Source organism: Tenrec ecaudatus, chromosome 4, assembly GCF_050624435.1.
Source record: "Tenrec ecaudatus isolate mTenEca1 chromosome 4, mTenEca1.hap1, whole genome shotgun sequence".
Classification (NCBI taxonomy): Eukaryota; Metazoa; Chordata; class Mammalia; order Afrosoricida; family Tenrecidae; genus Tenrec; species Tenrec ecaudatus.
The window spans coordinates 28,135,250-28,148,326 of NC_134533.1; positions in this window are offsets into that span (position 1 = coordinate 28,135,250).

Genomic DNA, 13,077 nt, shown 5'->3' on the forward strand with positions numbered 1-13,077 from the left:
GGTACAGTATGGCACGTTTAACAGGATTTTACTGTCCATGTTTTGAGTCAAATAATAAAATACAATTCCATTTCACCCAGTCATCATTTCTGCGGCTGACAGAGCGATGTCTGTCGTGGGAAAGGTCTTGCTGGGAACCTTGGTGGTTAGAGACCAATGATGGAATTGGGCTTGCAATTCAAGTAGCTATAATTTCCAGGTAACTAGATAACATTGTAACTAATCACATCCGTTAGGGGCAAACAGTGTCACAGAAGGGTGGTCTCTGCCAGGCAAAGGAACTGCCAAGCGGTTTGTCTGGTTTTATTAAAGAGAAGTTGTAAAGCCCTGAAGGACATCTCTCCTTCCTTTTGTTAAAATAAGTCTGGCTTCTTTCAAGACCACTGTTCTCTGTGCGTCTCCAGTGCTAGCTGTTAGTTAATTATGCATTGCCTAAATATTACCTTGATGGAATAAATAATATATAGGCAATTGGTCTGGGCGTCTGTAAAGTCTGCGAAGGTAATATTGATCAGCACTTCCTAGACATGACCAAGTCTATGTGGTCCAGAACAGAGGAGCACAATACCTGTTTCCTTAGTTGGTCAAGTCCAAGATTGGAAATTACTTCTTTCACTTTACTTTGTTGACTAACTTTCCATCTTTTACTCTATTTTTATCTATCTCTTTGTCTATCAGCTATCTATCTACACTTTACATTCCTGCCTATCTATTTCCCCCTGATTGTAAATAAACTTTGTTTATTGAGTAAACTTGGAAAATATGGAAAGTCATATCAATAAAATTATAATTATCCACAGACCTACTACTCAAATATGAAAAATGGTATGTCTGTTGTCCAATATTTATTAATTCATCAAATATTTACTAAGCACCTACTCTACACAGCAGTATTTCGAGGTGTGGGAACATGCTGATAGCCCAAACTGACAAAAATCCCTATACTCTTGGAAATTACATTTTAGTTGGGAGTGAGTCAATGAACAAATAAAACAGTAAAGCACTTTTCAGCTCTGAGATATTCCCACTTGGCCGTTTCCACTCCTCTTGGTGTCTTAGAGAATGAACTATAAAGGCTTCACAAACTGGCTTCTTTGTGCCTGTCCTTGAGATAAGAAAGCAGGGTGCCTTGATAATTTATAAATTATTATTATTTTGTCCTTTCGTACACTGTCCGATGTCTCCCTTCACCCACTTTTCTGTTGTCCAATTCCCAGGGAGGACATTATATGTAGATCCTTATAATCGGTTCCCCCATTCTACCCCACCCTCCCTCTTCCCTCCCAGTATCTCCATTCTCAACATTGGTCCCGAAGGGATCATCTGTCTTGGATTCCCATGTTTCCTTCCTATCTGTACCAGTGTACATCCTCTGGTCTAGCCGAGTTTGTAAGGTAGAATTGGGATCATGATGGGGGGGGGGTGAGGGGGAGGAAGCATTTAGGAACTAGAGGAAAGTTGTACGTTTCATCATTACTACACTGCACCCTGACTGGCTCGTCTCCTCCCTGAGACCCTTCTGTAAGGGCATGTCCAGCTGCTTACAGATGGACTTTGGGTGCCCAATCTGCACGTCTCCTCATTCACAATGATATGTTTATCAAGGGTTCATGAAGGAGGGGCAAGTGGGGAGGGAGGGGAAAAATGAGGAGCTGATACCAAGGGCCCAAGCAGAAAGCAAATGTTTTGAGAATGATGATGGCAACACATGTGCAAATGTGCTTGACATAATGGATGGATGGATGGATTGTGCTAAGAGTTGTATGAGCCCCCAAGAAAACGATTTTTTTAAAAAGTGTTAACAAGTTTATATCCATGCAAAATAAACTGCTTATTTAAAAAAAGAAAGAAAAAGAAAACACAAAACACGAACTCAGGGACCATGGCAGATCAGAAAATGGATGGAGAGGGCAGTCAAGGTGTTTGTTCTTGTTGGGTGTCAACTCCAATTGTCTTTGGTTATTTTACAAAGCTCTCAGCTCCTGTCTGGAAACCCTCTTCCTGATTTACAGCTGTCTCTCCGGGTTCTGGTAACGGATCCCTTCCTGTGCCCTCCCTCATTCTAAGTCTTAGAATCGAGGAGATGGCATTGGTGCTCTGCGGTTGCTCTTTCTGATAAATGCTGCCATCTCTCGCTGATGCTCCTTTACTCTCACCAAGCAAACCCACCCACACGGACTCAATTTTGACTCAAAGCACTTCACGGAGCGGCTGTTGGGTTCGATCCACAGACCTTGTGGGTAACGGCTCATTGCCTCACTCGCTGTGCCACTCGGGCTCCTTGAACTCTGCTCCCGCCCTAAGAAATATCTCGGCATTGATTTTTTTTTAATTGCCCTGTTTGCCGTCTCTTCTTCCCAGAACCTCGACAGATAGTTGCAGTGAGCTACTAAATCAGAAATGCTAAGCAGGAAGATTAAACAGAAGAAAGAGGTTTGCAATATTGTTTTAAGTGCAGGGCTTGGGATGTTTGAGGGGCTGGCACATGGGAGGGGTCAATGAGAAAGAGTTTTGCATTAGACCTGGAGGCAGCAAGGGAATGCTTTCCTTGCAAAGAGAGATCGAGCATTCCAGGCATAAATGTGTTTTGTGTATGTGGCAAGTCTAGACTAAGATCCCGGCCCATCCTCTTCTGCATCGTAATCTCTGCAGGAGTGTCCCCACGCCGTCAGATGTGCTTTGTTATAGGATTGTAAAGGCAGCGCGGCACTTCATTGTAAGGGTATATCATACTTTATTTAATGGATCCCCTGCTTTTAGACAATTAGGTTGATTTTACTTCTCCATTATCATAGATGCACCCTATTGACAGCCCTAACTTTCTGATAGCTTTTTACCGATTTCCTAGGCCTCCCGGGTCATCTTTCAGGAAGCGTTGTTTTGTTCTTCTCATGAAATGGTAGGATGGGCTCGGGTGTGGGGGCTGCTAGACTCGGTCACTGGGACAGATTCATCATTGACATGCAAGGAAGTAATTCTGCAAATGAGCGTGGGATGTGTAATTAACATATTGAACAAAAAGAAACAACATCTGGAATAAGGGAAAAGATGACAATTAAAGGGAATAAAGTTTCATTTTTATTTTTTTTGTTCCCCTATGCTGGGAACTGGTGCAGCAGAATGGAAATGCAGTGTTTCAACCTGAACAGTCTGCACGCATCACAAGGTGATAAGGAAATGCAGAACCTTTGCTGTTTTGTTGGCTTCCAGACTCCTTGTAGACAACCTAATGCAGATCGTTTGTGTAAGTGCACACTCATGTAAATGAGATAGGGTAAACTGACTAAAGGACACGTCCTGACATCAAGTAGAATCTGACTCAGTGACCCTCTAGGATGGAGTAGAACTGTCTGTTCTGGTTCCTGAGACTTAAATCTGTAGGAGAGTAGACTACCGCAGCTTCCTTCTGAGGAATAGCTGGTGGGTTCAAACCACTAACTTTGTGGTTAGCAGCTCCATGTATAGATCCCAGGGCTCCTGAATGAGGTGGAGATCAGAGGTCTTGCTGGTTATGCCTGGAGCTGGGAGCAAAGGAGGGGAGTGGTGGGTGGATTTGCTCCAACTCTTAGTCTTGGTGAACCTGCCATTCTCAGTGTGTCTCAGAAGCTACATATTCTCCAGAGTTAGATTCTCAGAGAAGCATCATTTTTGGTTTCTTTGTTTGTTTTCTTAGAACCTGAACCTCCTGCTTCTAGTGTTGTCCAAGAATATGTTTTTCCTGTATGGCCAATATGTATGCTCAATAAGAAAGAGCATTTAAGAACTTAACACCCTTTGCATATAGATATTTCATAACTATTTGTTAAATTATATCTGAATTTATTTTACATCTTTTCATCTCTCCCTCTCTTTTTAAACTTTCTCTCTCTCTACCTTACCTAGTTTTCTCTCCTTCTCACTCCTTCCTTCCCTGTGCCAGAAGAATCCTGCTCCTTAGGGAGGCACTATGGAAAGAAACCTCACAAAGTTATTTAGAAGTCAACCCAAAGTGGAGGGACAAACTCTGGTACTAGTTCTGGCTTTTTAAAACTTCTCCGTTTTCTCTTGTCTTTTTTCATATCTCAATCACACCTCCTGAGACTCCAAATGCCAGCATAAATATAAACACAAGTCACTAGTTTCTCAGGCACTGACACAGAATGAATCAACAATGGCAGCTCTGCTCAGCTCAGGCTGAGGGAGCCTTCCCGGCGAAGGCAAGTTTGGATCAGAGGCTTTTCTCTCTGAGGAGCTTTGCGATCTCCTCCCAACTTGGCAGTGGGTTATGATGACAGCTCTGGGGTACAGGACACAAGGAGAGTTTAAGCAAAGGCATCCCGTCTGCTCCTAAGCAATATCTTTGCAAATGTTATCATTGTCTAGTCCCAAATGAAGAAAGCGTGGCTCTGAGGAACCCAACATGACATGGCTCTTAAGTGTTGGAGCTCAGACATAAACCTGAGCATACAGGGCATTCACAATGCTGGCCATCTGTGTCCTTGTTCCCTACTCCGTGCTGATGGCTCCAGAGAAAAGCGCAGAATCAAACGAATCTTTGAAGTGGCGCAGCAGCCCCAAGAAGACGTTTAGTGACAAGATTCCAGACAGTCTCTAATGCATTCTCTCTTGTTATGCCTGTGATCCACCAAAAAACCTAGAGAGAGGTATAGGAATCTAAGTTTATCTATTTTAAAGTGTTTATAATTTGTCCATAAGTCCAATATTAGCCTATATGTCTGATACCAATCTATAAAGTCCTCTTCCGACTCATTAAACACATGCAATGATGCAGAATGCCAGTGTGTGCAAAGTCTTGTGGACCCAGTGGCAGCTGAAGCATCTTAGCACTGGCAGGGGTCTCCACATGGCTTCTCCAGTTCCCAGGCCACAGGGCATATTTGCATAGTGCCCTGTGTCTTGTCAGAGAGAGTCTCTCAGGGAGTGAGCAGAGAGAGGTTCTCCTACCTCCAGGGAGAAAATCCAGGAGTTCCCAGAACCCTCAGGAGAAGGCCACACGGAGGCCTTGTTGGCTATATCCCAATTGACAGGCCAGACTCCACCCCTACACACTTGTCCCTCAAATTGACACCAGATTATGTAACTACCACAATAGACAAAGGTGTCACAGTAGGCAAAGAAGGATGAAGCTTGGAGGCATGTCTGACCCTTACCTCAGAGCAACAGGGAAGCCAGAGGAGGTTCAATATGACCTCATGCTATTGATTGCTATCATCCTTATTGTTGTTGTTGATGCTGATGATTAAGAACCTGTGGTGGTGCAATAGTTAAGCATTCAGCTGCTAACCTAAAGATTGATGGATTGAACCCCTCCAGCTGGTGACCTGTGGCCCTAAAATTTATAGCCTAGAGGACCCAATAAGGCAGTTCATTCTATTGTCACCTGGTGCCTCTATGATTCAGTGATATGCAATGACAAGTTACTGTTGTTATCACTAGGAATGATATTAGTAGTAGTAGTTATGTATTTTATAAGATTGGGGAATGGCATCTCTCCCTTGCCCCATTTCCAAAATTACTGAGAAAAAAAAAACTACATCAATTCTCTTTGACTACAAGGTAGAATCCAGGCCAAGGCTAGAGAAAGGACATCGGCGTACAATAAGATGCCCACTCAGATCATTGCCAGAATGGAGCCCTAAGCTGAGACTGTCCTGGGCCACTTACAGCATTGCTCTCTGCCAAGGAACCGGGTCCCAGCCCAGTGGTTTATTGGAGATGAAAGACACTGGAGCCTGGACCACATGGAGACTGGAGGCGGAAGCTCCTTTATCACAACAGCAATTGCTTGCTCTCAGAATCATTGAAAGCTTTGTTTGTTTTTTTTGTTTCATTCCCCACCCCTTACCTAAAACAATGAAGACCTGAATTAAGCATATAAGGGGTGAATAAAGAGATGTATTGTTTCCCAGGAGCAGGAGAAGCTAGATTACCTGCCTGCATTAATGCTACCTAACAAATATATCTCCATCCCAGGTAGTAGTGAACCTTAGGCATCACTTGAAAGAAAATTAAACTGCCTCAAATTTTCTGGTAGCAGCTGGTCTTTTTAATAATTCCCACACAATGTTCTACTTGCTTCCATTTCACCTTTTTGGTTTTGTTTTTGGTTTTAGCTAACAATCATGTGACTAGGTAATTGGACAGCAAACAAACACAGGGACACGTTCAATGTTTGCTTCCAAGATGGCAGTCAGAAGCCCAGTATATCATAAAGAAAAGACATCTGACCCTGGCTGACAGAAACCAAAGACCAAGGCCTTGATTTGGGGTGCTCTCTTCATATGATAGCTGAGACTTATTACAGATAGCACTCGTTCTGGAAAGAGATATGGCAATAAATGTCATAGCATACAGTTAAAAAAGAGGCGAGTTACCAGGACTTTCCGCAGGCAAGAGAACAGGGTTTAAAGTCAGAAGATATTAGGCTTGAATCCCAGTTCTGAAGGCAACTCACTACTTTTGTCCAAGTTACTCAAAGCTGTCGAGTTCCCCTCCCTTGTCTGTACAGTGAGGGAAACGGTGTTGCTTGTGAGGGATAACTGGGGTATTTTGTAAGAAATGCTCTGAGCAGTTGTTCTTGGTAGGCATCATCGAGTCAATTTTGACTCAAAGCTTTCAATCATTATGAGTCACGATTGAGTTAGTCCAGCAAGGCCATGATATTGGTAACATGTACAGACATCTGCAGCTTTGTAAATGATGACTATTCAGCTGCATCGAGCCAATATTGCAAACAGCAATGAACTCACTGGCTCTAAAATTACAGCAACTTCCGAACTGCCAGGGGGTTCAATCTATGTAGTCTGTGCTCATCACTTGTTAGGGAGTGAATTGTTTCCCCGACCCCACCACCACTACCACCACCACCCAGAATATATATAGGTGCTAAAGGTCTAGCCCATGGATCTGAACATATTATCCTTTTTGGCTATAGCGTTTTTCTTCTGTTGTGTGACTATGAGCAGACCAGTATAGGTTTGATCTTAAGTCTAATGACTTTTGAGTCCAGAAAAAGGTCCAGAAAGACACAGAAACATGCAATTGGATGACCATTTAAAAGCCAAAGAACATGAAGGAGCCATGGAAAGCCAGGGCTACAAAGAAGAAAAGAACAGACAAGGGCATGGCCCTGATTAGGAATCTTAGCTTCCAGAACATGGGAAAGAAATGCCTCTTCTTTAAGGCTACGCACTAGGCCTTCGTTACCTGGTGGTTTTGCTACAGAAACACCAGGTAAGTGAGTCCTCACTGATTCAGTCCAGGGCATAGGAGATGGTCCGGAAGAGGTCAAGCATACAGAAAGGCCAAGCAACTGTGATGACTCCGTGTTAGGACAGGAGATTCCTGCCCGTGAAGAGTCACTCTAAAAAAACACGGAAACTGTTGCAGGTTAAACTTAGTATTCAGAAATGTCTTTATAATGTGGCTCTGTGAATTTGTTTCTCTAGTCAACCCTGACTAACACACCGAGGGTCCCCTGAGGGTACTCCCCTCCTATGCTGTTGTTACCATTCGGACTCCTAGCGATCCTATGAACAACCACCCGCTCCTGCCCCATCCTCATGGTTGCTCGTCGTTTGGGCCCGTTGGCTGCCTCACACTCCCATAGTCTTGTCCTGACTCTTCTTGCTCACTCCAGAGTCTCCATGCCAAGGTCTCTGGGGCCTCTGGTCTTGGTTTCTGCCACCTGACACAGAGATCTGATTGAGCGCCTCCAATGGTGCTGAGCCTTTCCCCTCTGTCTGAGATGACTTATAGACTGGTAAATGGCTGTGGTAGAGGTGTGGTTTTGATGTTTTAGTGGACAATAACCTCCCCCACACACATACCCAGGAAAGGTGAAGGATGGTGTCTTCAGTCACACCCTCTAGTAGAGGAAGAGGTAAGAGTCAGATATGCCTTAGTAGATACCCCCCCAAGGAAATAAAGAATGTGAATTGGTTCATACTCTCTACTTAGGTGGGAACGTAACCCCACCTGCCAGCTGTGAACTCCCTCCACAGTGAGAGCGCAGGCACAGGCGTAGAGTGCAGAATGACAATATAGCATGGAGACAACTTTGGCCAAGAAGGCCATCTTCAGTGAGGACACCTCAATAACAATAGCAGTAGCCCCAGCACCACTGCTAGCACCACTTTTATTGCTCCTATTGACCCCTAGGGGCAGAGCAGATAAAGCAAATGCCAGTCAACAGAAAGCTTTTCCTAGGTCCAAAGACGAGGGCATCTGCTTCCGTACAATTTACAGTCTCAGAAACCTTCAGGAACATGTCTCGTGGGACTTGACTCAACGACAGTGAGGTTGGGTATTTGTGACTTCCTTAACACCCATCTCCTTCCCCACACCCGTTGTTGAGGGTACGCCTTCCTTTGTCTGCTGGTGCATAGTGACTGTAGGTCTGATGATTTGCCATCCCCTTTCACTACACACACACACACACACACACACACACACACACACACACAGAAAGAGAGAAAGAGCAAATGCTTTTCTTCAATCTACTCGGTGTAGATTGCTCCCATTCTTTGAAGAACAAGTAACAGACTCTGAGGTGTTAACCGTACTTCAAACTCATCCAGGATTAGGCAGAAGCTGATCCTTCCCTATCTCCCTTTAACTTAACTCCTTCCCCTTCCCTGTCCTAGATGTCCCTATCACGGCATCTGTTTCTGGAGAATTGGACCCAAGGGAACCACCAGCCTTTTACTGGGCACCGGGACAGTGCATTATTTACTGTAACTCTTCTGGCTAAAGTCTCCAAGTCCCCCCGTGACGTTTTCCCACATGGGTCTATGAGTTAGTGTGAACAGGATTCCATTTAATGCCATCCTGCCTAGAGGCAAGATCAGGGATCTCTCTGTCCGCAGGAGCTAGGAGTGGAGCACATCCTCTGGACCCAATACCCCCGAGCAATGAACATCCTGAATCCAGATGACAGCTTTACCATCAGATGAGCACGCAGCAGAACCAGGAGCCAGAGCATGGAACAGAGGGATGGGCTTCCCAACCCAGGGGATATGTAAAGCCGAACACTTTTGTTCAGGAGGCTGGTTTGCATGGCGAGGTGCCTCTGAATACTTAATTGGGGAGGTTGGGTTTACTGACCCCCAGAAGGGGAGCTGAATGCTTTTGAGTTGAAGCTTACTGGAGTGGGCTGCCTTTGGGCGCTTAATTCAGGGCACTGGGTTTGCTGACCCAGGAGGCTTGAGCTGAATGTCTTCATGTGGAGGCTTATATGGGGATTGGTATGTTATGGGGATTGGTATGTTCTCTGGGCATTTATTAGCAGACTTGATAGAACTTCATCACATGTTCTGATAAGCAATTCAACCTTGAGTGTTTCACACTGGCGTTACAACTTGTTAACTTCCTTAACAAAGCCAAGAATGTTCTCTGTGAGTTCTCTGACGCCATTACAATGGCTCTTACAATCCACAGTAACAAACATTAATTAAAGCATCACGTGGAGCCCCGACTGCTGGCTAGTAGAGGGTCAAGTGGAGGGCAGTTTACTAGAGGACACCCTCTAGTAATGTCTGATGAAGAAATCAGGTGATGCTCGGCTGTTAGGGAAAATAGTCTCTGGGGTTTTAAAGGCTTGTCAGAAAACAAGCAGCCATCCAGGGGAGAAGTCAGCCAAATCTGCACAGAAGAAGTGCACCAGCCTGTGTGATCTAAAGAGTGTCAATAATAAAATCCACACCCAGAGGGAACAGTACCACAGCCTAAATGCTAAACATTCAGTTTGCAAAATGTTATGGATGATACTGGAAGACCAAAATCCGTTTGCGGGGCCCCTCCATGGCCTGAATTTGTAGGAAAATCCCACTGATCATAATCTAGAGATGGAAGTGGCCTTAATATAAGGCCAAGAGCATTGTAAAGTGGGCTTCAGCTGTAGTTAGGCTAGAAAGTAAGAGCTTGTCCATACATCTTCCTTTTGACCTACTTGGAATTTATTCTGTGTTTTAATATTTTCTGCTTTCTTTTTGATTGAAGTTTTTCTCTGTTTTATTAGGGCAGTGTTGCTAAGTCCTTTTTTGTTTTGTTTTTGTCTTTGTTTCATTCATTTTTCTGTACAAGGATATCATGATGAGTGGATCTATAAAGAAGCAATGTGATTAATAATTACCTGGGGCACGGAAGAGTAGAAGAGGGGAAATGGGAAGTCAATAACAATGGGTACAAGTAGGAAGAAAATATCCCAAAGTAGATTGTGATCATAAATCTAAAATCCATCTTAAAGTGGTTGAACTATTGAATTGTATGGTATGATAATTTTATCTCAATAAAACCATTTGAAAAATAAAATGAACTTTAAAAAGAGGCAGGCCCTCAATGAGATGAAGTGACACAGTGGCTGTAACAATGGACACAAACACAATACTCAGTTTGAAGATGGTGCAGGGCTGGGTGGTGTCTCATTCTGTCCTACCTAGGGTCCTTGTGAACTGCATCAGAGGCACCTAACAACCCCTGCTGGCAGTTCCTATTTAATTCTCACAAATAAGACAAAATCGACAATGCAATTCTTACAAAAATGGTTTGTGGTGAATTTTGCTAACTTTGCTTGACCTAAGAATAAATTAATCATATTCTCAAATTAATTATTTATGATCTATTTGCAGTCTATGCTTAAACACAGATTCATCCAACTATGGACTCTGTGCTGTGAACCATGTGCTGTGACACCCTCTCTCAATAGTAAAAGTCTGATGTTATGAGTCAGGTGTTCCCAGCGTTATCAAAGAGTAATCTGAAAATGGATTCATGCATCAGAAATCTGGCTTTCCATCATGGCTTGTAAGGGTTGTATTGTGTCCCCTAGCATGATCTGTTCAGGTTCAAACCAACGCCACCAGTGATTGTGAATTTCTTTGGAATCAAGGTCTTCCCAGATGTAATTCCTTGACATAAGCTCACACAGGAGTAGACTGGGCTTTAAGCCAATATGACTCGCGTCCTTGGAAAAAGAGAAGAGACAGAAACACAAGAAAGAAGGTGTTTTTGGAAAGATGAAGGCAGAGATTGTATTTATGCTGCTGAAAGCTACGGAATGTTAATAAAAACAGACAGACCCACAAGTGTCCTCCCTTGGAATCCTCTGAGGGAGGATAGTCGTACCGATACCCCAAAGATAGACAGCTCTCCTCCACAACTGTGAGGAAATACACTTCTGCTGTTCCCAGCCACCCATTTGGTCGAACTCTCATTACCGCAAACCTAAGAAGCAAATCCAGTGGTTCTGCCTTACGCCTGGTGTATCACTTCAAGCCAGTTGTCGATTTTTTCTAAGCATCAGTATCTCCCTTTGTAAAAGCAGACAGACGTGTACCTATGCCCCTTAGTTTTACTTTTTTAAAATTAGAGTCAACTAAAATAATAAAGTGACAATATCTTTATAGTGTTAAACTGTTAGCACAATGATTACAGCCGTGGGCCTGAATGGACAACCAGCTGGCGGTGTGATCGTGGGCAAACTAGCTGACCACGGGAGCACTGGCTGAGTCTATCAAGGGGACAGAAGCAGATCATCTTCCTAAAGGTGCAGGTTTAGGTGAGAGGCTGCAATGGAAATTCTGTCATGAAAGTCTTCTGCCTGCAGTGTCTGGTCTAGGTTATTTGACAGATGAATGGTAGCTATGTCCACTAGCTTCTTCATTCCCCTTCTTAAAGTATAAGCCACAGCTTGGAAGTGGCCCAGAATTGTTCCTCAGAGAGTTTGTGTGTGTGTGTGTGTAGAGATGTATATGTGTGTGCAGGTGTGTGTAGGTGTGTGTGTAGATGTGTAGATGTGTGTGTATGTGTGCAGGCATGTAGGTGTGTGCAGGTGTGTGTACATGTGTGTAGGTGTGTGTATAGGTATGTGTATGTGTTTAGGTGTGTGTAGGTGTGTAGGTGTGTGTAGATGTGTAGGTGTGTGTGGGTATGTGTAGGTGTGTTGGTGTGTGTGTAGGTGTGCGTGTAGGTGTGTGCAGGTGTGTACAGGTGTGGATTCGGTTGAAGTGAGGGCTTTTCCTAAAGTTTTCCATCTCTTGGCTCCTTCTTCTCTTTTACTCCTACTTTTCTGTTTTTCTCTTGGGAGCTTGTAGTCTCATACACACACATGCATACATTTGGCTACAGTTTTCTTTGCTTTTCTCAGTTAGATACACTTCCATGCTTACTATCTCCTCTGCATATTTTACTCCCCACCAAAGTCAGACAGCGTATGCAAAAACTTCCTTTGTTTCTCTTTCCTCCCTTTACCCAGCTCAGTGTGAGGCGTAATTTTTGAAGCATATTTTCCTTTCACTGAGTCCTTTCATTTTTCATTTGTTTTAAATCAAGGACTAAAAAGAGCCAAATGCAAAGGGAGGAAGAGTTCCCAGTGGCAGGGACTCGGCCAGGATCCAGGTTGAATATTAAACATTTAGGCATCAGCCCTTGGTGACCAGGACTTCCTTCCTGGTACCTGAACACCCACTGAAGTTTCTCATTTGTAATTTAAAACAAAACAAAAACAGCAGCAACAAAACATGAGCAAAGGGCGTGGCTTGTTCAAAACTGGAGGCCAGCTCTTTTTCTTCCAGGTACCAAGCGTTCTCATCAGGCTTTCTATTGAGATATAAAAGAGATATTCATACCTATAAAAGGGTATTTTTTAATATCGATGATTGTTAGTCATAGTAGTTTGTGTAATTTCTTTGATTCTGCCCCCCTGCCAGCTGTTTGGGTTTTCTGACAATACTGTTCCTGCTGTGGTTGATTTGGTCAGAAGTGAACAGACTCAGGGAGGAGAATCATATTGGCTTTATGTTTTTAATTCTGCCTCTGCTTGATCATATAAACGTGCATAGTTGAGTTTCGTCTCTGACTTTCTTCATCTGGAAATTCAGAATGGTGGTGCCTATTTTAAAGAGTTCTTGAGAGAACGAGTTCTTATAATGTGGGCACCGTGCTTGACCGACAGCGATACACCTTTATGACTAATTTTAATGCGTCTTGCGACAGCTAAGAATACTAGCCTTGCTTCTTTCCCAAGTGCCATTTGGTTCTCTACGCTGGTAACGATGCGTAGAAAACATTCCAGACTAG